The sequence below is a fragment of the Leucoraja erinacea genome, chromosome 27 (genome assembly GCF_028641065.1).
Source record: "Leucoraja erinacea ecotype New England chromosome 27, Leri_hhj_1, whole genome shotgun sequence".
NCBI classification, from domain to species: Eukaryota; Metazoa; Chordata; class Chondrichthyes; order Rajiformes; family Rajidae; genus Leucoraja; species Leucoraja erinaceus.
In genome coordinates this window covers 14503424-14526267 of record NC_073403.1, presented here as the reverse complement: position 1 = coordinate 14526267, position 22844 = coordinate 14503424, and the positions used below count along the sequence as shown (strand labels likewise).

The window sequence follows — 22844 nt, the reverse complement described above, 5'->3', positions numbered from 1 at the left end:
GAGAAGTGCCGGAAGACTGGAGGGTGGCGAATATTCTACAGTGCCCTGCATAATGTTTGGGACAAAGACCAATCATTTATTTATTTGCCTCTGTACTCCACAATTTGAGATATGTAATAGGAAAAAAAAAATCACATGTGGTTTAAGTCACATTGTCAGATTTCAATAAAGGCCATTTTTATGCATTTTGGTTTCACCATGTAGAAATTACAGCAGTGTTTATACATAGTCTCCCATTTCAAGGCACCATAATGTTTGGGACACAACAATGGCATGTAAATTAAAGTAGTTATGTTTAGTATTTTATTGCATATCCTTTGCATGCAATGACTGCTTGAAGTCTGCGATTCATGGACATCACCAATTGTTGGGTGTCTTCTCTGGTGATGCTCTGCCAGGCCTGTATTGCAGCCATCTTTAGCTTAAGCATGTTTTGTGGCTAGTCCCCTTCAGTTTTCTCCAGCATTGAAAAGGCATGCTCAATTGGGTTCAGATCAGGTGATTGACTTGACCATTCAAGAATTGACCATTTTTGCTTTGTTGCGTTAGCAGTATGTTTGAGATCATTGTCTTGCTGTAGAACGAACTGCCGGCCAATAAGTTTTGAAGCATTTGTTTAAATCAATGAAGATAAGTGAGCCAGTACCTTTAGCAGCCATACATGCCCAGGCCATAACACCCCCACCACTGTGTTTCAGATGAGTTGGCATGCTTTGGATCTTGGGCAGTTCCTTCTCTCCTCCATACTTTGCTCTTGCCATCACTCTGATATAAGTTACTCTTCGTCTCATCTGAGACTCACAAGACCTTTTTCCAGAACTGTGGTTGCTCATTTAAGTGCTTCTTGGCAAACTGTAACCTGGCCATCCTATTTTTGCGGCTAATCTGTGGTTTGCATCTTGCACTGTATTTCTGTTCAAGAAGTCTTCTGCGGACAGTGGTCATTGACAAATCCACACCTGAAGAGTGTTTCTGATCTGTCGGACAGGTGTTTGGGTATTTTTCTTTATTATAGAGAGAATTGTTCTGTCATCAGCTGTGGAGGTCTTCCTTGGCCTGCCAGTCCCTTTGCGATTAGTAAGCTCACCAGTGCTCTCTTTCTTCTTAATGATGTTCCAAACAATTGATTTTGGTAAGCCTAAGGTTTGGCTGATGTCTCTAACAGTTTTATTATTGTTTCTCAGTCTCATAATGGCTTCTGACTTTCATTGGCACAACTTTGGTCCTCATGTTGATAAACAGCAATAAAGGTTTCCCAAGGTGATGGAAAGACTAGGTGCTGAGAGCACTTTTAAACCTGCATTAAGGAGGCAATTAAACACACCTGAGCAATTACAAATGTCTGTGAGGCCATGTGTCCCAAACATTATGGTGCTGTGAAATGGGGGGACTATGTATAAACACAGCTGTAATTTGTACATGGTGAAACCAAAATATATATCTATATTACTAAAAGTCTGATCTTGACCACTTCCTGATGTTCTGTATATTATTGATTTTAGAAAAAACGCTGCCACTTACTGCTGTGATTTTTGGCCATCTTACTCAGAGTCCCCCTCCGCTGCGCAAGACAAGAGGATTTTTCCCATCAGTGAAAAATAAAAGAGTTATAATGTTTAAAAAATGTTGAGATTCTCTCTCCTGAAGGCCACGCCCCTTCCGGAGGGACTATAAAACCCGGAAGTGTTGAGTGCCTCAGTCAGTCTCTGCAAGATGGGGGGAGCGAGAGGGTCACGTCTCTCAGGCTGTGCTGTGAATAACACTGAACACATGTCTACTAAACTGTGAGTGGTTTTACTGACCTGTCAGTGCCCTTAATGTGGTTTGAAAAAATAGTTTGGACAAGCTAAGCTTTGTTGCCTTTGCTTTGGAAATGCTAAAGCTGTGTTGCCTTTGGTTTGGAAATGCTAAAGCTGTGTTGCCTTTGCTTTGGAAATGCTAAAGCTGTGTTGCCTTTGGTTAGGAAATGCTAAAGTTGCCTTGCCTAAATAAAGTTGCCATGCCTAATTAAAGTTGCCTTGCCTTCTATATTAAAAGTCTAATCTTGACCACTTTCTGTTTGCGTTTTATAATGTTTTTAGAAAAAACGCTACCACGCACGGCTGTGATTTTTGGCCATCTTACTCGGAGTCCCCTACCGCTCATCAGGTGCCGCGGATTTTTCACATCGATGAAAATTAAAAGAGTTATTAGTGTTTAAAAAATGGTGAGATTCTCTCTCCTGTCAATCACGCCATGAAGGTCACGCCCCTTCTGGTGGAAGGGGATGGAACTATAAAACCCAGAAGTGTGGGCGTGGTTCAGCCTCTGCAAGATGGAGGAGGGAGAGGTCATGGATCGCCGTCTTTAGTGGCCTTGCACCTTACTTGAAATGGTATGAAACTGCACTTGAATTTGGTGGCCTCGCACCCTGCTTGAAATGGAATTAAAAGGAATAGCCGTAAGTCAACTGCCAGCACAACAGGCTTGAGTGACTGAGCCGTCAGCCCAATAATCCATTCGGCCCACAATGTCCAAACTGGAAACTAGTCCAGCCCACACCCATACAAGCGCTCCAGAAAGCCACCGCCCCCCCCACCACTCCCACTGGCCACCAATATTGGAATTGGTCAAGAGGTGGAATATACATTGGGGTACAAAGCATTCCCGTTTGATGCTGGGACCCAACGGGTCCCAATTAGTCTAGTCTAGTATGTATGTGTATATATATATATATATATATATATATATTCAATGGTATATGGACACAGTGATCTGTTCTGTATTTATTAATGCCTACAATATTCTGTTGTGCTGAAGCAAAGCAAGAATTTCATTGTCCTATCTGGGACACATGACAATAAACTCTCTTGAACTTGAACTCTCGAAATGTATTAAACAAAACCTTTATTAAAATCTGACAATGTGCACTTTAACCACATGTGATTATTTCTATTACAAATCTCAAATTGTGGAGTACAGAGGCAAATAAATAAATGATGGGCCTTTATCCCAAACATTATGGAGGGCACTGTACCTCTTTTCAAGAAGGGCTGCAGGGAAAATGCAGGGAACTATAGGATGATGAGCTTAACATCTGTAGTTGGTAAGTTAGTGGAGAGTATTCTGAGAGCATTTGGATGGGCAAGGGCTGATTAGGGATAGTCAGCATGGTTTTGTATGGGGGAGGTCGTATCTCACAAATCTGAGTGACCAAAAAGGTTGATGAGGGCAGAGCTGAAGATCTTGTGTACATGGACTTCAGTAGTGCGCTCGACAAGGATCTGCATGGTAGGCTGCTCTGGAAGGTTAGATCGCATAGGATCCAAGGAGAGATATCTAAAAGGATAGCAAATTGGCTTAATGTAAGGAAGCAGAGGGCAATAATGGAAGATTGCTTCTCAGACTGGATACCTGTGACTAGTGCTGGGCTCGTTTCCGTTTTGTCATCTACACCAATGGTTTGGATGAGAACATACAGGGCAAGATTAGCAGATTTGCTGATGATACAAAAGTTAGTGGTTTTGCAGATAGTGAAGATGGTTGTGAACGATTGCAGCAGGATCTGGATCGATTGGCCAGGTGGGCGGTGGAATGGCTGATGGAATTTAATACAAAGAAGTGTGAGGTGTTGCATTTTGGGACGTTGAACAAGGGCTGGACCAACACAGTAAATGGTAAGCCTCTGGGTAGCATTGTAGAGCAGAGGGATCTAGGAGTACAGGTGCATGGTTCCATGAAGGTCGAGTCGCAGGTAGATAAGGTGGTCAAAAAGGCTTTTGGCATTTTGGCCTTCATCAGTCAGAGTATTGAGTATAGAAGTTGGGAGATCATGTTGCAGTTGTATAAGACGTTGGTGAGACCACATTTAGAATATTGTGTTCAGTTCTGGGCACCATGTTATAGGAAAGATATTGTCAAACTTGAAAGGGTTCAGAAAACATTTACGAGGATGTTGCCAGGACTAGAGGGTATGAGCTATAGGGAGAGGTTGAGTAGGCTGGGTCTCTATTCCATGGAATGCAGGAGGATGAGGGGAGATCTTATAGAGGTATACAAAATCATGTGGGTAATAGATCGGGTAGTTACACAGAGTCTTTTGCCCAGAGTAGGGGAATCGAGGACCAGAGGACATAGGTTCAAGGTGAAGGGGAAAAGATTTAATAGAAATCCGAGGGGTAACATTTTGCACACAAAGGGTGGTGGGTGTATGAAACAAGCTGCGAAAGGAGGTAGTTGAGGCTGGGACTATCCTATAGCTTAAGAAACAGTTCGACAGGTACATGGCTAGGACAGGTTTGGAGGGATATAGACCAAGCGCAGGCATGTGGGACTAATGTAGCTGGGACATTGTTTGCCGCTGTGGGTGAGTTGGGCCGAAGGGCCTGTTTCCACACTGTATGACTCGGCTTTGTATGGAAATGGCGGGAAATGTGACTCCAAGGTAGAGTAGACAACTCCAAAGATTTACAAACCTCTACCAGTTTTCTTATCCCAGGCTTAATTGTTTGATCCCTTATCCAGAGGCAATGGCCCCTCATTGTAAACTCAAGCTCAGGAAACCACCTCTTAGTATCTACCCTTCCGTTCCCTGTCATAATCTTCTTTCTCTTTCTTTCTAGGTTCACTTGAGTGTACGTTTTTAGAAGAACTTCCAAAAATGATCTATTGGAGATGATAGAAAAGATCTGTTAAAGACCCAAAACCAGCCAGAGAAAAATGAATCAGTAGGTGGAAATTCTTTCCTCCAATAATAGAAAGACAAGGGATGACTTAATAGATGTGTGTAAAATCTTTGCAGGGCATATCAAGAAGATGTACCAGGTTGCTGCCACTCACTGGCAAGACTGGCACCAAATCAGAAACAAAACAAAGAGTGGAAGATGGATCATTTGGCCCATCACAGCCAACCTGACTATGCAAGAGCAATCAAATCAATTACTTATGAATTATTCCTCAGCTTTTATCCCTTCCATATTGTGTCTAAATTTGATTTGAAAACAAAGGTTGTGTCCGATTCCACGTGGTTTTGATCAGTGAATTGCAGGTCATGACAATTCATTGGATGAAGTATATTGTGTAATCACGTGCATCCAACACAGCTACAATCTGAAGAAGGTTTTCAGCCCGTAACGTTGCCTATTTCCTTCGCTCCATAGATGCTGCTGCACCCACTGAGTTTCTCCAGCTTTTTTGTGTACGTTCGATTGTCCAGCATCTGCAGTTCCTTCTTAAACACAGCTACAATCATAAAGTTTAATTAGTAAGTAAGTTTTATTTATATAGCACATTTAAGTCAACTCGCATTGAAACCAAAGTGCTTTACATAAAATAAATAATTAAGTTTCCGTATCATTAACCCTACCCCTAATGAAGTAAATCTATCCAAAAGGCACAGTGCAAGTCTCCAACATTCGAGAGGGACTGCTTTGCTGGATAGGGGATTAAGAAGGACTCTGACTACGGCTATCAAATGCATAGCTGTGGCATCAGTAAACAGGGCGTCTAAAAAGTGAGGATCATCAGTGACAAATGCAGTAGTACTTTTTTGTTCCTTCAATGTTGACGTACTTACAAAGATTGAGAGATGCTTATCTCAGAATTAATATTGCAATATATGATGGAAATTAGAAAGGATCATATGACCCAGTCAATGGTAAGATGAAGGATGGGGTTTCTGTCCATGGGTGTGACTGTTTCATTTTTGCAGATGAAACCACTGTGACGGGCCGAATCATGAACAATGGTGAGATGGAGTACAGGACGAAGATAGAGGGCTTAGTAAGATAGTGTCAGAACAATAATCTCTTCCTCAATGTCAGCCAGACGAAGGAGCTAGTTATTTACTTCAGGCAGCATGGTGGAATACATGCCCCAGTCAACATCAATGGTGCAGATGTGGAAATGGTTGAGAGGTTCAACTGTCTCGGCTTTAATATTACCAGTGATTTGTCCTGTACCAAGCATATTGATGCAACAGCCAAGAAGGTACACTAATGCCAATACTTCCTGAGGAAATTCGACATGTCACCATTGACTCCATCTACACTTCACTCTACCTTGGAAAAGCGGCCGAGATAATCAAAGATATGTCCCATCCCGGTCATTCCTTCTCTCTGCTCCCTTCTGGCAGAAGGTACAGAAGCTTGAAAGCATGCACTACCAAACTTGGGAATTGCTTCATCTGCTCTGTTATCAGGCGTTGGAATGGGCCTTCCATAAGCTATGGTATTGTTCGATTCACTGCTACCCCATTGAGCATAATGAACTTATTCTAAGGAATTGATGCACTATAATGCTGAGAACTATATTCTGCACTCTGAATCTTCCTCTTTCTTCTATCTCTTGTACGAGTTTGAACTGATTGTATCTATGAATGGTATATCTGATCTGTTTGGATAGCATGTAAAGCAAAGCTTTTCATTTTACTTTGATACATTACAATAATAAACCTATACCTTGCCTGCCAACTCCATTTCATGTCCTCTTTTTGCCTTCATGATTATCTTTTTAAGTGCACTCCTACACTTCATGCTTAACACTGTTTCATGAAGCTCGGACAGTGAGAAATGAATTGAGGAATTATAATTATTTCTCAGAAAGATAATTAGCTTTGCCTATGGAGGTCATCCTCAACCTTTGAGGTTTCAGATCATCTGAAACCTCATATTCAGTGATAGAACACTTCATCTCCATATCCAACTTCACTGCAATGGATGCATTTGTGGATCACATCCATGCAGTATTGCTCATTAGAGATATTCCTGGCAAACACCTGACTGAAGCACCTGACTGTAACCCTGAAGGATGTCTTTGGTCTTGAAGTTGGAAATGACTAAGTGTTCTTAATTTCACGTTAAACAACCTGGATTAAAAAAGGAATTAAAATTCTATCCCAGCATGCAACTAGAAATCGAGGAGATTTGTCTTTAAATTTTCAAATAGCCTGTCAATTGAATCGAAATTCTAAAGAACCAGCTGAAACAAATACAAACAGGGTTTTCTTGACCCATGCACTGTAGTTGCAACCAAAGTATGAACATTTAGTGAGAGACTCGAGTAACTACAGATCCTGGTTTACAAAAAAAGACAAAGCACTGGAGTAACTCAGTGATTCAAGCAGCATCTCTGGAGAACATGAATAGGTGACTATCCATGTTCTCCATCACTTTATGTCTTTTAAAATATGCTACTCAATTAACAAAGATGGTGCCAGGTTGGCTGGTTTCATCTCCAATAGTTTCCAAAAGTGATAGAATCAGCACTGAGCCAATAATAAAACCCATTCACCTCCTTATCGCAAAGCTGGTCAGCTCAGTACCTTCCCCTTGGAGCTTGCTATTTGGACTATGCAAATAGTCAAATATTAAAGACAAAACACAAGAAACTGCAAGTGCTGGAATCTTGATTAAAACACAAATGCTGAATGTTCTCATTGGGTCAGGCAGCATCTAAAGTGCGAATGGACAGGTGACCTTTTGGGTCGTGACCCTCCAGTCAAATATTAAACATAACATTTTAATATTTATCAAGGTTGTTTTGCCAATCACCCTCATTCTATGCCTTATTTTATGGTTTATCACTGCAAATTATTTCTCTCAATCCTCTCCATCTCCTTCAAAAATTATTTTAAACCTCTATCGGATCTCATCAAAGCCTCCTGTGTTCCAAGGGGAACAAACCTAGCTTCTCCTTGCACATTACTAAACTTTCTCAGTCCTGGAATTATTTTGGTAAACTGAATCACAGAGAGATGCAGCACAGAAACAGACCCTTCAGCCCACCATTGCATGGTGACCATCAAGTATCCATTTTCATTAAAAACCTATACTATCTCATTTTATACTCCCCTATTTTGGGGAAAAGACTGTGGCTATTCACCTGATCTATGCCCCTCATGATTTTATATACTTCTAAAAGGTCACCCCTCAGGGTCCTCGGAGCAAGTGAGGAAAGACCCAGTCTATCCAGCCTCTCATAATTCAAAACCCTACAGACCCATCTTTGGCATTTTTTTTGCACTCTTTCCAGTTTATTGATATCATTCAAAAAGTAAATATTAATTGCAAATGTGGCTTTATCAATACCAGCTGTAATATGATATCCTATACTCCTGTACTCAATATCCTGTTCTTTGAAGGCAAGCATGCAAAATGCCTTCTTGATCACCCTGTCCACCCGACTCACCACCTTCATAGAACTATATAACCTCTAGGTGTTATTGCTCTACAACACTTCACCTAAATGCAATACCTTGCATTTATTCAAATTAAACTCCATCTGCCATACCTCAGCCCAATGGGTTAGTTGATCAAGGCTTAATAGTAGATGACCTTCTTCACTATCCATTATACCACCAATTTTAGTGTTGTCTATAAATTCATCACTTGCATTCACATCCAAAATATAAATAATGATCCACAGTGGACCAAGCACTGATCCCTATTGAACACCACTAGTTTCCGGCCTCCAGTCCAATACAACACCTCCATCACCAAATGCTGTGTCCTACCTTCAAGACAATTTTGTATCCAATTGGCCAGCTTGCCCTGAGTCCTGAGTGATCTGATCTTCCAGAGCAACCTACCATGCAGTTGGCAACATCAATCACTATGTCCTTATCAATCTTTTATTTTGTCATCTCTTCAAAAACCTCATCAAATAGATAAGACATGATTTCTCACGCAGAAAGCTATGCTGACTATTCCTCTTCAGTCCTCGTCTTTCCAAATGCTTGTTGGTCCTATCTCTCAGAATCCTATCCAATAACATCTACCACTGATGTAAGGCTCACTGGTCTGTAATGCCCAGGCTTTTCCTTGCAGCCTTTCTCAGATAGAGGCACAACTTTAGCTACTCCCCAGTTTTGCAGCACCTCACACAGGGCTATGACAGAAATAACTCTGCCTGTGGGATATCATGAACTTGTATAAAGCAGTTCATACTGGTTGGAATGGAATAGTAGACCGAAGGAACTGTGTCCATGCTCTACCTTTCAATCAATTCAATCAATCTATATTTCACACCCTCCTTTCTTTATTTTACTTCACACTCTGTCCTCTTCTAAACTCCATATTTCATACTCTGTTCCTCTCATGCTTACCCTGTTTCACTTACTCTCTCGCTCTCATTCATTCTGCAAGTCACTGTTTATCTCCTTTACTCTGAATTTCACATTCCTTCCAACATTTTGTATTTCGCACTCCCACCCACCCAGTCAATTTCACACGTTTTCTTTTTCCATCACTCAGTATTTAATATTCCATCTGCTCACTCTGTACTTCACATTTCAACCCTCTTTCCCATTCTATATTTCATACTCTCTCCTTTACTATTTCTTACCCCTGCTCTCTATTTCACCACGTATTTCACTCCCATTATTTATATTTTGGATGTGAATGCTTTTTCAATTGATATTTCATATTACCTCTATTTCATTCTGTATTTCACATCCTATCCCTCTTTCTTTTCCTCTGCATTTCACATTCCCTTTCACCATCACCTTATTTCACACCCCTTCCTTACTTTATATGTCAATCCTTCTCTTCCTTCATTGAATGTCACCTGCGCCTTCACAGTTTCTCACTCTCTCTGACTTTATTTCATAGATTTTCTCTCACTTTTTCACTTTCATACTCCCCCCTCTCTCGCACTACATTTCATGGTCCCTTTTCTGTTCCTCTCCTTGTATTTCTTTACACTCCCTCATTCCCACTTTTTGCATTCCACCTCGATAACTCTCTGTTGTTCATACTCCTTTTCTCTGAATTTTAAGTTTTGTTTCTCTCCTTCTCTCTGTATTTGATCATTCCCTCTCAAATATAGAGATGTATTTCCCACTTCCTTTCTGTATTTAAACCCCTTCTGTACTTCACTCATTTTCTCTCCCTCCCTCTGTATTTCACACTTCCTCCATCTATATTTCACACCCCCTATTTCTCTCTCCCGCTCATTGAATTTCACTTTCCTTTTATTTCATCTCCTACCTACCTCCCTCTCTCATTCTCTCTCTCCCTCCCATGTTTTATTTCAGTCTCCCTCTTTATTTCACACTCCCTTTATTTCACACTCCCTCTTTCTGTAATTCCCTCTCTCTGTATTTCACCTCTTTCCCTCTCTCCTCTTTCCCTCTCTCCTCTTTCCCTCTCTCCTCTTTCCCTCTCTCCCATTTCCCTCTCTCCCATTTCCCTCTTTCTCCTCTTTCTCTTTCACTCTGTCCATCACTTTGGCTCTCAGTGACGAACAGCGCTCCGCCCCTGCCTTGTGAGCGACAGCTGATCAGCCAATGGGGGCGGAGGTGTCGGTGGCCGCTGCCAATCGGCGTGTGGGGGCGGTGCTTCCGGCGGCGCGGGTCCGGGACCGGGAGAGGGGGACGGACCGGGACCAAGGGAGAGCCCGGGGCCGGTGCCGGTGCCGACCGGGAGTGGGGGATAGACCAGGCCGGGGGACGGACCGGACATGGACAGACCGGACCGGGCTGAGCTGAATAGAGCCGCTCGTGTTCCGAGCTCCGGGCCCGCGCCAAGCCACGCCCCGGCGCCGGGCGGCCGATCTCCGGTGCAGTGGCGACGGCCACCGGCGGGGAACGGCTCGGCCTGTCAGGGATCAGGGGCCGGGCCGGGCCGAGGCGCCGTCATAAGAGCTGGGCTGCCGGGACAGCGGCCTGTCCGCTGCCCTGTTACCCCGGTCCCACACTTTAGAGGTTCGTAGGCGCTGATCAGCACTGGGAGAGAGGAGGGGGAGGGAGGGAGGGGGGGATGGATGGACGGACGGAGGAGTGGGGGGGGGGGGGAGAGAGAGTGAGGTGGGATGGGGGAGAGGGAGGGATGGAAGGGGGAACTGGAGGGGGTATGAGGGGTGGGGGGAAATAAAAGTGGGAGAAGGGTGGGGAGGGGGATAGGGAGGAAGGGGAAATGGGAGACGGGGAGGAAGAAAGGGGAAAGCGATGGTGGGGAAGCGTGAGTAGGCGAGAAGTGGGACAGGGTGGATGGGGAGAAATGGGACAGGGTGGGGGGCGAAGTGGGAGAGGCTAGGTGACGAAGTGGGAGAGATTGTTGGGGTTAGAGGGTGAGGGGAGGGATGTGGAAGTGGGATAAGGCGGGAGAGGGTATGGTGGAGTAGGAGGATTGAATAGAGACGTGGGAGCGGGTTGGGGGAAGAAGTGGGCGAGGGTGGGAGGAGTAGAAGGAGTGGTTGGAAGGAAGGGATAGGAAGAGGGTGGGGGAGAGGGGTGGAAGGGGTATTGGGTGGAAATGTGGAAGGGGAAGAGGGAGGTGGAAGATGGAGCATGGTGGGGAGGAGGGTTGGGTGGGCAGTTGCTGGAGAGGAAAAAGTGAGGAAGGTGGGAGACCAGGCTTAATTATGGGGAGCAAGAAGGGTGGGGGCAATGGGAAACTTGGGACAGAGGGATGGTAGGGATGAAGGAGAGGGGGAAAGGAGAAATTGGAAATGGGGAGAGTGGTTGGAGGATGAGGCTGAGTGTAGAGTATGGGAGAAAGTAGGAGTAGGTGAGGCGAAGAGAAGAGGGTGACAAGGAAGGGATAAAGGGTGGAGGAAGGTGATAGGGGGAGGGAGTGGGGAAGAGTGGAAGGAGGAGAGCGTGAAGGAAAAAAGAGCAAAGGTTGGGGTAGAGGAGGGAAATGGGGTGGAGGAGAGGATGGGTAATAATAGGGGGAGGGTGGTAGGGGTGAGGGGGAAGAGGCAAGGGTGAGGAAATGGAAGTGAGATGGAAAGGAGGGCGAGAGGAAACACTGAGGGAGTAGTGGAAGGGAGGGGGAAAGAGGATACGAGAGAGTGGGGAGGAAAAGGATGATAGGAGAGAATGGAAAAGGGGCAATGGAAGGGAGGCAAAGAACGATAGGATCGGTTGCAAGATGGAGGGAGAAGAAAGTGGCAATGTGACTGAGGATAGAAGGTGGAGAATGGGGAGGCTGATTGAAGGAAGCAGTGGGAAGAGCAAGGGGTGAGATGAAGAGGGGTAGGATGGAGTGTAAGGTGAGGGAGTTGAGATAGGAATCTGGTGTGCAGGCTTTGGGGAGGGAAGATGAGGGGGAAGTAGGTAGATGGGAGGGGAAGGGAAGAAGGAAAACGGGAGAGGGGTGGACAGGAGAGGCTGAGGGAGGGAAAGGGGTGGAAGGGGAGGGAGAACAGGGAAGAGAGGGAAATGCAGAAGGAGGGAGAGAGGAAGGGGAAGGAGAGAGATGGGAGAGAAAGGAAGGAGATGGAAGAAGGAAGAGGGGTGAGAAAGAAGGTGGGAGAGGAGGGTGGTGAAATAAAGGTGAGAAAGCCAGGAGGAGGAGTGGGGAGAGAAGGAATGGAGATGCTGGGATGAAGGAAGAGAGATTGGTGTGGAAGAAGCAGGAGGAGGGGAGATGGGGAAGGGGAGACACGGGTGGAAAGAGGGGAGAAAAGGAAGGTAGGAGGAGGGAGAGGGGAAGGAAGGAGAAGGGGGGGTAGAGGGAAGTGAGTGTGAGGGAATAGATGAGTGGGGAAGGAAAGGTGCTCGGTTGAAGGGAGGGGTGAGGATGGGGTTTAGAGAAGGAAGGGGTGTGTTGGGGAGATGGGGTGTGCGGTGAGAAGAGAGGGTGTGTTAAGGAGGGGAGAGGAAAAGGTACATGGGAATGGTAGAAGAGGAGGAGTGAACATTTCAGAGAGGGAGGATTGGATGGCAGAGGTGTGTGCAATATAGGGATAGATACGGGAGGAGTGATGGAGCGGGAGATGGGAGAGGAATAGGTGCAGTGGGGGGAGGAATACTGGAAAGGTATGGTGGGAGACCGGAAGCGAGGATGGCATGCGTAGGGGGTGAGGGGGAGATGGTTGGCTGATGGAGGGGGAACGGGAGAGGAGGGGAAGGGAGGAGTTAGGGTGGTAGACAGAAGAGGGGGAGGGATGGGGGAGTGGAATTGGAGGTTGCCGGGGAAGAGGCGAGGAGAAGGGGGCATGGAGGGTGGAGGATGCAGGGAAGGAGAGGCAAATGAGGGAGAGAAAGGTGATGGGAGGCTGTGGAGAGAGGGTGTTGGGAAGAGGAAGGAGAAGTGAGGAGGTTGTGATGAGAAGGGTGTGGTGTTGGCGAGAGGGCGAAGGGGCTGGGATAGACTCTGGAAATGAGGATTGTGGAGGAGGAGGAAAGGGAGAGTGAACGGGTAAGAGAGATGCTCCTGCGATACCATGTCCTTTCATGTAAACCACATCTTGCTACCAATTCTCCATTAATGCTTCCCAGTTGGTGATGTTTCCATGTAATTGGCTTCATGTTAGCACAACAGCTTTCGAGTGATCTGACATTTGACATTCATAAGCAGTGTCTTGAAGGGCTCATTTCCAATGGAACCAAGTAACTCAATTTCAGACCAACTACCATTTTCCAGCCTCCTTCAAAGCCAGGGAATAATTTTGTGTTCCACGACCTTGTGGGAGAGGAAGCCTCAGATATTACTGAAGTGGACAACGTTACTTGGGGCCATCTTTCCATTCTTCCTTGGCTGTTCAACAATGTGACATCAGAATAGAACTGAACTGCATTTTACATTGTATGTTTTGAAGTGCGGTGAAAATGATTTGGCACTGGAGTGGTGACGGTCATCAGGTTAAGTTGTGACTCGTGTGCACCTAGTTTAAGAATTATCCAGTCTTAATGTGATTCTGTCCTTTCTCCCAGGCACTGAAGGAAAACTTGGAAGTAGCAAATCTTCTTCGTGATTGTGTGCAGTGGATGATCTAGTGTCTGAACTGCTGTGGTGCAGCAACAATGGATGGTTTTGTGCAAGCAGTGGAGGTAAGCTGTGCGACTGTGCTTCTTTAACCAAATGCATTTGCAGCAAAATCTCAGTTGACCTCAATTACAGAATGAAATATAGCATGTCACAGAGTGTGATGAAAGTTTCAGCAGCACATGAAGTGTGATGGGCAGGTGACATTAAGTGAGGGTGTAGACTGGTTCAAAGGACACATAAGAGACTGCAGATGTATGAATTTTGAGGAAAAACAAACTGACTGAGGAACTGCTAGAGTCTGAAGAAGGGTTCAGACTGGAAAAGTCATCTGTCCTTTTCCCTCTACAGATGCTGTCTGATCTGCTGAGTTTATCCAACTGTTTTTTTTCTCGCTGGACTGCTTTATTATCATTTAGTTGCAAGGGATAGAACAAGTGATTTTGAAGTGAATTTGTTTTAAGGAACTGAGTCCATTTCCTTGACCATTTAGTTGGATGAAGAATCTCTTGCCCATTTATAGAATTTGGATGATGAATCGAGCAATTTATGAGCTAGCTGTGCATGTGGAAGCCTGTTTCAGAGGAGTAGCAGAAAGGACAATGTGCTGGGTCCTCTTTGGACACAAGATTAATGTCAACTGGAAGGGAAGGCACTGAGAATGATCCTCTGGCTACAGATTGGATAAAAAATGAAACTGGGCATATGTGGTCTTTCCTGTCTGAATGGTATTAATGGATGATGTGACGGTCAAGTATATCAAAGGACAGTTTTATATTTATCACAATCACAAAATATAGCATTTGTACTGTTGATAAGTGTTCTGGTGCTGCAGTAGGTTGCATAAGTGATTTGTAGAAATACATGGGTTCCAGCGAGAAGGGTCACCTGGTGGGAAATTGTTTGTTTTGCCCCACAGTCCAGGGACCTGGGTTCTTCCCTGGTGCAATCTGTGTGGAGTTTGCACACTCTCCCTGTGACTTTGAGCTTCCTCTGTGGCTATCCCAAAGGTAAGCTGGGAGGTGATTGACCTCTGTAAATTACTCATGTATGTAGATTAATGGCAAAAATAATCAATGGGGAGTTGATGAGCATGTGTGAGAGGGAGTAAGATGCAAAAGTACAGGGCAATATGGAATGTATAGGAAAGAACTGCAGATGCTGGTTCAAGTCGAAGGTAGACACAAAATGCTGGAGTAACTCAGCGTGACAGGCAACATCTCTGGAGAGAAGGAATTGGTGACGTTTCGGGTCGAGACCCTTCTTCAGACTTTGGAATGGTGGAACTACCGTTTCTTTCTGTCTCCACTAGTAAAAACTGGCCTGGTTTGTACGTACCATCTAGCCCTGCTATTAAGAACAAGAAATACAAACAAAAAAAGCATAATATGTTTCTAGCTGCTAACTTAATCAATCTAACATCATCCTATTACTTTCTGTACTGGTGCACAAGGACATTCAAATCCTGTTTCAGCTTCCCCTTTTCTCAATCTATTACCAATTAGATAATAATCTATCTTTGTGTCCAGAATGTGAGAGAAAAACTACACAAACAAAAAATCAAAATCTCCTTCTAATTCCTCACCTATCCCATTTGGTCACTGCCTTTCACATACATTTATTTTGTTCCATTCTTCCCTATCTCACCTTCTCTGAAAGAAAACAACCTTGTTTTTTGGTTTCCCAGTTCAAATGATTCAAATGACAGGTCTCAGACCTGAAACATTAACCCTGTTCCTCGCTTCCCAATTGTTGCCTAACTTGCTGAGTATTTTCAGCATTCTGTTTTTCTTTCAGATTCCCAGCATTGCAGGGTCTTCTTTTTCAATTTCTCATGTTCTGTTTTATTTTTGCACTGAATGGGAATAAACAAATGCAATTCACCCATGCGCTCTTTAAATGCTAGCTTTTGCTGATAAATTATTAACCCATTATTTTCACCCATCCATCATAGCCAACTTGCACTGCACACCTTCAAAGTTTCCTTCATTTTGATTCTGGATCCCATGTCAGAATCAGTGTTCTCACACTCCATTTTAATGTGAAATTCAATATGTTATGATTGCTTTTCACCTAGCAACCCTACACAGCAAGATTATTAATTTGCCCTTCCTCATTGCACAAAAAGCAGAATAGGTTGCCATCCTATTTATGGTTAAACTCTCATTGAATCCTCAACGTTTTAGCCCAGAGACCATCGCAAATGCCGTCAAGGAATTTCTTCTAATTACCAATGCTCAATTGGTTGGCTCAATACTGTATATATTCAGTAAATTACAATTGTACCCTTACTCCATGCATGTTAAATTCTGATTTAATGCCACCCACTACATCATCACTAATGTTTGGGGAACTGTACACAACCAATCTAGTTTGATTCTCAACCTGTGAAAACGAGGAACTGCAGATGCTGAAAAAAAATTGATTCTCAACATCTTGATCCAAAGCAAATGGATGCTTCCCTTAACAGGATTGGAGTACAATCTCAATATTATGTCAGAAGCTAGTGAGCACAAAATTGGGAGGTAGTCACAGTGATGTGATGTGTAATAATGACAGTATGGCAGATGGGTGCATTTTATGACGCACTGTTGCAATGTTATTAAGTGCTTTACATTTCCACCTGACTTTGTCATATTTTGCAGTGCAGTTTCGATTCTTGCCACTTGATGGAGCCTGGGTGCTTGGCAGTACTCGAATGGCAGTATTTACACCAACCAGTCTTGACTAAATCACTGAGACAGGGGAGGGAGAGAGACTCGGTTGGTCAGGCAACATCAGTGGAGGGAATGGACAGATATCGGGTCAGAACCCTTTTCCAGACAAAAATTCCCTTCAAAAATGCTGTTTGATGAGCTGTGCCTCAGCACAGTGTTTTACTTGAGATTCCAGCATCTCCAGTTCCTTGTCTCCATTTGCACCTTATTAGACTTCTGATTTTGTGAAATAATTTAGGCTGCCATTTGTGCATTTCCAGATGTGGTCAGGGTAGAGTTCATCTGGCTGGTGTCTACTGTATGCCAGTGATCTGGCCATCCTTGCTCGTCACTTAGTGTGAGGTGCAGTAGTTCCACTAAGCTCCAGTGACCTCTGTGGCTCTCACCACAGGTCTATTCTATTGTTTTCCCACTGAGTAAGGGCACCATGTTTCAGTAAACCAGATACCTCAAAAACCAACCTGGTGGTCATCATTATCTATTCTAATTGTAGTTCTCTTCAAATTCCGAATTATTAATTGAATTTAAATTGCTATGAGGGAATTTGAACTTGGGCCTAGAGACATAGTCTTAGAGCACAGAATAGGTTCATCGGCTCAACTCACCCATGATGCCCGAGTTGCACCATGTAAGCTAGTCCCATTTGCCCATGTTTGGACCATATTCCTCAAAACCGTTCCTATACATTCACCAGTCCAAATATATTTTAAATGTTGTTATTGTACCTGTCTTAACTCTGAAACGTTAGTCCAGTAACATGACCACTGTGCCATCAATGTGTTGTTGGACAAGAAAAAGATTGAACTTGGCTTTTGTTTAGAGTCATCGAGTAATACAGCGTGGAAACAAGCCCTTTGGCCCAACTTGCCCACACCGACCAACATGTCCCAACTACACTAGTCCCACCTGCCTGCGTTTGGTCCATATCTCTCCAAACCTGTACTGTCCACGTACCTGTCTAACTGTTTCTTATACGTTGGGATAGTCCTAGCCTCGACCACCTCCTCTGGCAGCTTGTTGGAGTGAACAGGTTCTTTTCAGAATGGCAGGCAGTGGCGAGTGGAGTGCCGCAAGGCTCGGTGTTGGGGCCGCAACTGTTTACCATATATATTAATGATTTGGAAGAGGGAATTCGGAGCAACGCTAGCAGGTTTGCGGGATGACACAAAGCTGGGTGGCAGTGTGAACTGTGAAGAGGATGTTAGGAGGTTGCAGGGTGACCTGGACAGGTTGAGTGAGTGGGCAGATTCGTGGTAGATGCAGTATAATATAGATAAATGTGAGGTTATCCACTTTGGCGGCAAAAACAAGGGGGCAGATTATTATCTCAATGGGGTTAGGTTAGGTAAGGGGGGGGGGGGGGGGGGTACAGCGAGACCTGGGTATCCTTGTACACCGGTTACTGAAAGTTGGCGTGCAGGTACAGCAGGCAGTGAAGAAAGCTAATGGAATGTTGGCCTTCATAACAAGAGGATTTCAGTATAGGAGTAAAGAGGTTCTTCTGCAGTTGTATAGGGCTCTGGTGGGACCACATCTGGAGTATTGTGTACAGTTTTGGTCTCCTAATTTGAGGAAGGACATCCTTGTGATTGAGGCAGTGCAGCGTAGGTTCACGAGATTGATCCCTGGGATGGCGGGGCTGTCATATGAGGAAAGATAGGAAAGATTAGGCTTGTATTCTCTGGAGTTTAGAAGGATGATGGGGTATCTTATAGAAACATATAAAATTATAAAAGAACTGGACAAGCTAGATGCAGGAAAAATGTTCCCAATGTTGGGCGAGCCCAGAACCAGGGGCCACAGTCTTAGAATAAAGGGGAGGTCATTTAAGACTGAGCTGAGAAAAAACTTTTTCACCCAGAGAGTTGTGAATTTTGGAATACCCTGCCTCAGAGAGCAGTGGAGGCCAAATCACTGGATGGATTTAAGAGAAAGTTAGATAGAGCTTTAGGGGCTAGTGGAGTCAAGGGATATGGGGAGAAGGCAGGCACGGAAGGTTGCAATCTCCCACCCTGCACACTCTCGCTGAGGCACAAGTAAATGGTGGTGACTTTCACAGCAGGGCATTTCCACAACAGAGCCCTGCACCATGAATCTGGTTGCTCTCAAACACCTTGCTCTTTGATTGCAGTGTTATTATAACACCTTCCTTCTAATAGAAGGCTACTTTTTGTTGACATAACTTTGACCATTCAGTCTGAGTGTCAGTTCACCATCCATTGCTGTTAAATTACTCTATGTCAACAGCTGGGAGTGCTGATAAGGGACAATGTATGAAACCTATTTGTGAAATGTAGTTATCTTTGACATTCAGAATCATTATCTCATGGTTGGAGCTGATTTCTGTTTTGTGAACCTGAGATGCTTACACACTGATTGTGAACAGAATTGTATGTTGTTAAGAGTCAGTGAGATCAGAACCCAAATCTTCCTGTGGAGAATGTGATGGTTACGGCATTTGTGTTCTAAAATTATTTCTTCATTCAATTTTAACCTGTGTGTGGTCTGAGGCAGCTACGAAATTAAGCCGAAGCAGGAGGATGCAATTTGACCCCTTGTGCCTGCTCTGCATCAACAGACATGCTACAAAACCATATCCTTCAATTCCCTTAATATCCAAAAATCTCTTGTTATCTGTCTGGAATATACTCATTGACTCCTTAAACTTCTGAGTCCCTTCACTTGTGCTCTCACCACATTATATTGTCCATGATTGAGGGCATTAATTCTGCTGTCCAAACCCTTAGTAATTTGTTGTCAAGGCTCCTGTTTTTCTCTCTCCACATAAAGACATAATATGAATTATTAACCAAGCCTTTCCTCTGCTTTAATGCGTTCTTTTATGCTTGGATATCAAATTGACTTTGATAATAGAGTGATGGTCATACAGCACGGAAACAAACCCTTCAGACCAACTCGTCCATGTCGACCAAGATGCCCCATCTACGTTATTCCCGTTTGCCTGAATTTAGTCCATCTCCTTCTAAACCTTTCGTATCCATATGCCTTTCCAAGTGTCATTCAAATGTTGTTATTGTATCTGCCTCAACTACCTTCTCAAGCAGTTCATTCTATTTACCCACATCCTCTGATTGAAAGATACCTTGGGGTGCTTTGATATGTTAAAGATGCATGTTATTGAGGAACATTTGCATGGAAAAATTATGTCACAAACATGTGATGCTGCTTTGAACAAGACCTTAGCTGGGAAAAATGCCAACTTGTTGCTCTTTTCATCAGGTAGGAAAAGCTCTTCATAATTTGTAATGCAAGCTTTCCATTTTTTATTTCTCTGGAAAACCATTAGTCAAAATTGCATTGTCTTGCCATTCCTCCTAAACAACTGGCAATAATTCTGTTCCAATGTACCGAGTAAAGAGACTTGTTCATCATCACTGCATTACATGGGACTTCAAAGATCCCAGTGTAGTGTCTAGTTTTTTTTTTAATAGAGTGAATGAATTTTATCTGTTTTGTTTCTGAATGCTGAAACTTCTTCAATTGTCTTCTTTCCCTCAATCCTTGTAAACAACATTGTGCTTGGTCTTTGTCTCTATTTCAGCAATTTTAGATTTGCCCCTCTCATAGAGGCATAATCATACTATATAACTGGTGTCAAGGGTTATGGGAGAAGGCAGGAGAATGGGGTTGAGAGAGAAAGATAGATCAGCCATGGTTGAACGGGGCTGAATGGTTTAATTTTGCTCCTATGACTTATGAACGTTTAAATGCGTCATGTTGAGGTAAGCAATGAGTCTGATACCAACAGCTAAAGAATACCATTGTATATATTTTATAATTGCTCACCACCACTCTATGCTGCCAATACAGTAAAACACTAATAATATGACGTACACAAAAATGTGGGCATTTTTGTGCCCGCTGATTTTCTCCAGCATTTTTGTGTACCTTCGATTTTCCAGCATCTGCAGTTCCTTCTTAAACGCTGATAATATGGCATCCCATTGTTTGGAGGTTCTGATGGTTTGCATCTAGCTCGCTCATTAATTCAGAGATTGTGCTGAGAATCTGGAGTGTGAGCTCAGCTCCAGGCTTGAGCCACATATGCAGCTGGAGCGGGTGGTTGTGGCCAGGCACACCTGGGGTCAGACACAATTGTTCCAGATAGAACCAAAGTCCAGAGTGCGTATATATTTCCCTCTCCCTTTAAACATACAGGGTTCACTCGAAAATGCATTATATCATGTTGTAATCCGTAAATAAAATTCTGTTAGATTATTATTATTTATTTTAAGCATTTATTTCAAGTAGGCTTGTATGCAAAAACAGGGATTTAATGTGGTGGCTCTAAAAGGCGCTGGTACGGCAACATTTGGAATATTGTGAGAAATTTTGGGCACTATATCTGAGGAAGGATGTGCTGGCTCTGGAGAGGGTCATAGAAACATAGAAATTAGGCGCAGGAGTAGGCCATTCGGCTCTTCGAGCCTGCACCGCCATTCAATATGATCATGGCTGATCATCCAACTCAGTATCCCGTACCTGCCTTCTCTCCATACCTTCTGATCCCCTTAGCCACAAGGGCCACATCCCTCTTAAATATAGCCAATGAACTGGCCTCGACTACCCTCTGTGGCAGAGAGTTCCAGAGATTCATCACTATGTGTGAAAAAAGTTCTTCTCATCTCGGTTTTAAAGGATTTCCCCCTTATCCTTAAGCTGTGACCCCTTGTCCTGGACTTCCCCAACATCGGGAGCAATCTTCCTGCATCTAGCCTGTCCAACGCCTTAAGAATTTTGTAAGTTTCTATAAGATCCCCTCTCGATCTCCTAACCTCTAGAGAGTATAAACCAAGTCTATCCAGTCTTTCTTCATAAGACAGTCCTGACATCCCAGGAATCAGTCTGGTGAACCTTCTCTGCACTCCCTCTATGGCAATAATGTCCTTCCTCAGATTTGGAGACCAAAACTGTACGCAATACTCCAGGTGTGGTCTCACCAAGACCCTGTACAACTGCAGTAGAACCTCCCTGCTCTTATACTCAAATCCTTTTGCTATGAAAGCTAACATACCATTCGATTTCTTCACTGCCTGCTGCACCTGCATGCCTACTTTCAATGACTGGTGTACCATGACACCCAGGTCTCGCTGCATCTCCCCTTTTCCTAGTCGGCCACCATTTAGATAATAGTCTGCTTTCCTGTTTTTTGCCACCAAAATGGATAACCTCACATTTATCCACATTATACTGCATCTGCCAAACATTTGCCCACTCACCCAGCCTATCCAAGTCACCTTGCAGTCTCCTAGCATCCTCCTCACAGCTAACACTGCCCCCCAGCTTAGTGTCATCCGCAAACTTGGAGATATTGCCTTCAATTCCCTCATCCAGATCATTAATATATATTGTAAATAGCTGGGGTCCCAGCACTGTGCCTTGCGGTACCCCACTAGTCACTGCCTGCCATTGTGAAAAGGACCCGTTTACTCCTACTCTTTGTTTCCTGTTTGCCAGACAGTTCTCTATCCACATCAATACTGAACCCCCAATGCCGTGTGCTTTATGTTTGTATACTAATCTCTTATGTGGGACCTTGTCGAAAGCCTTCTGGAAGTCCAGATACACCACATCCACTGGTTCTCCCCTAACCACGCTACTAGTTACATCCTCGAAAAATTCTATAGGATTCGTCAGACATGATTTACCTTTTGTCAAGAGGAGGTTTACAAGAATGATCCCAGGAATGAGTAGGTTAACCTATGATGAGCGTTTGGCGGCACTGGGTCTGTACTCGCTGGAGTTAGAAGAATGAGGGGGGGATCTCAGTGAAACATACAGAATAGTGAAAGGCTTGGATAGAGTGGATGTGGAGAGGATGTATTCACTAGTGGGAGAGTCTAGGACTAGAGGTCATCGCCTCAGAATGAAAGGATGTTATTTTAGGAAGGAGATGAGGAGAAATGTCTTTAGTCAGAGGGTGGTGAATCTGAAATTATTTGCCACAGAAGGCTGCAGAGGCCAAGTCAGTGGATAATTTTAAGGCAGAGATAGATTTTTGATTAGTACAGGTGTCGGAGGTTATGGGGCGAAGGCAGGAGAATGGGTTTAGGAAGGAGAGATGGATCTGAAGAAGGGATTTGACCTGAAACGTCACCCATTCCCTCTCACCAGAGATGCTGCTGCCTGTTACGCTAAGTTACTCCAGCTTTTTGTGTCTATCTTCAATGGGTCAGCCATGATTGAATGGTGGGGTAGTTGATGGGACGAGTGGCCTAATTCTACTCTTATCCCTTATGACATGACCCATTAGGAGTGACATCCAATAATGCATAAAATCTCCAATCTGGCACCAAGGTCTGGGAGTTTGATTATGGGTATTTTACTATACCTTGTAATATCATTATGCAGATGGAGACCGCACAGGACAGCACTTTGGCCAGGTAAAAAGTAACAAAGGATGATAAACTGTTGC

At 44.0% G+C, this 22844-nt stretch overlaps 1 protein-coding gene across 2 annotated transcripts in view; it reads left to right on the top strand.

Moving 5' to 3' along the window:
* The window catches only part of LOC129710249 (KAT8 regulatory NSL complex subunit 1-like), a 101118-nt gene that overhangs the window by 428 nt on the left and 77846 nt on the right, over positions 1-22844 (top strand). The window contains exons 2-3 of one of the 2 annotated variants that reach the window (XM_055657121.1): positions 4602-4706; positions 13640-13756. The gene's annotated coding sequence lies outside the window, so the exon portion shown is untranslated. Of the gene's footprint in view, positions 1-4601; positions 4707-10404; positions 10682-13639; positions 13757-22844 lie in introns of those variants that run through there. The other variant, XM_055657120.1, reaches the window with a different exon arrangement.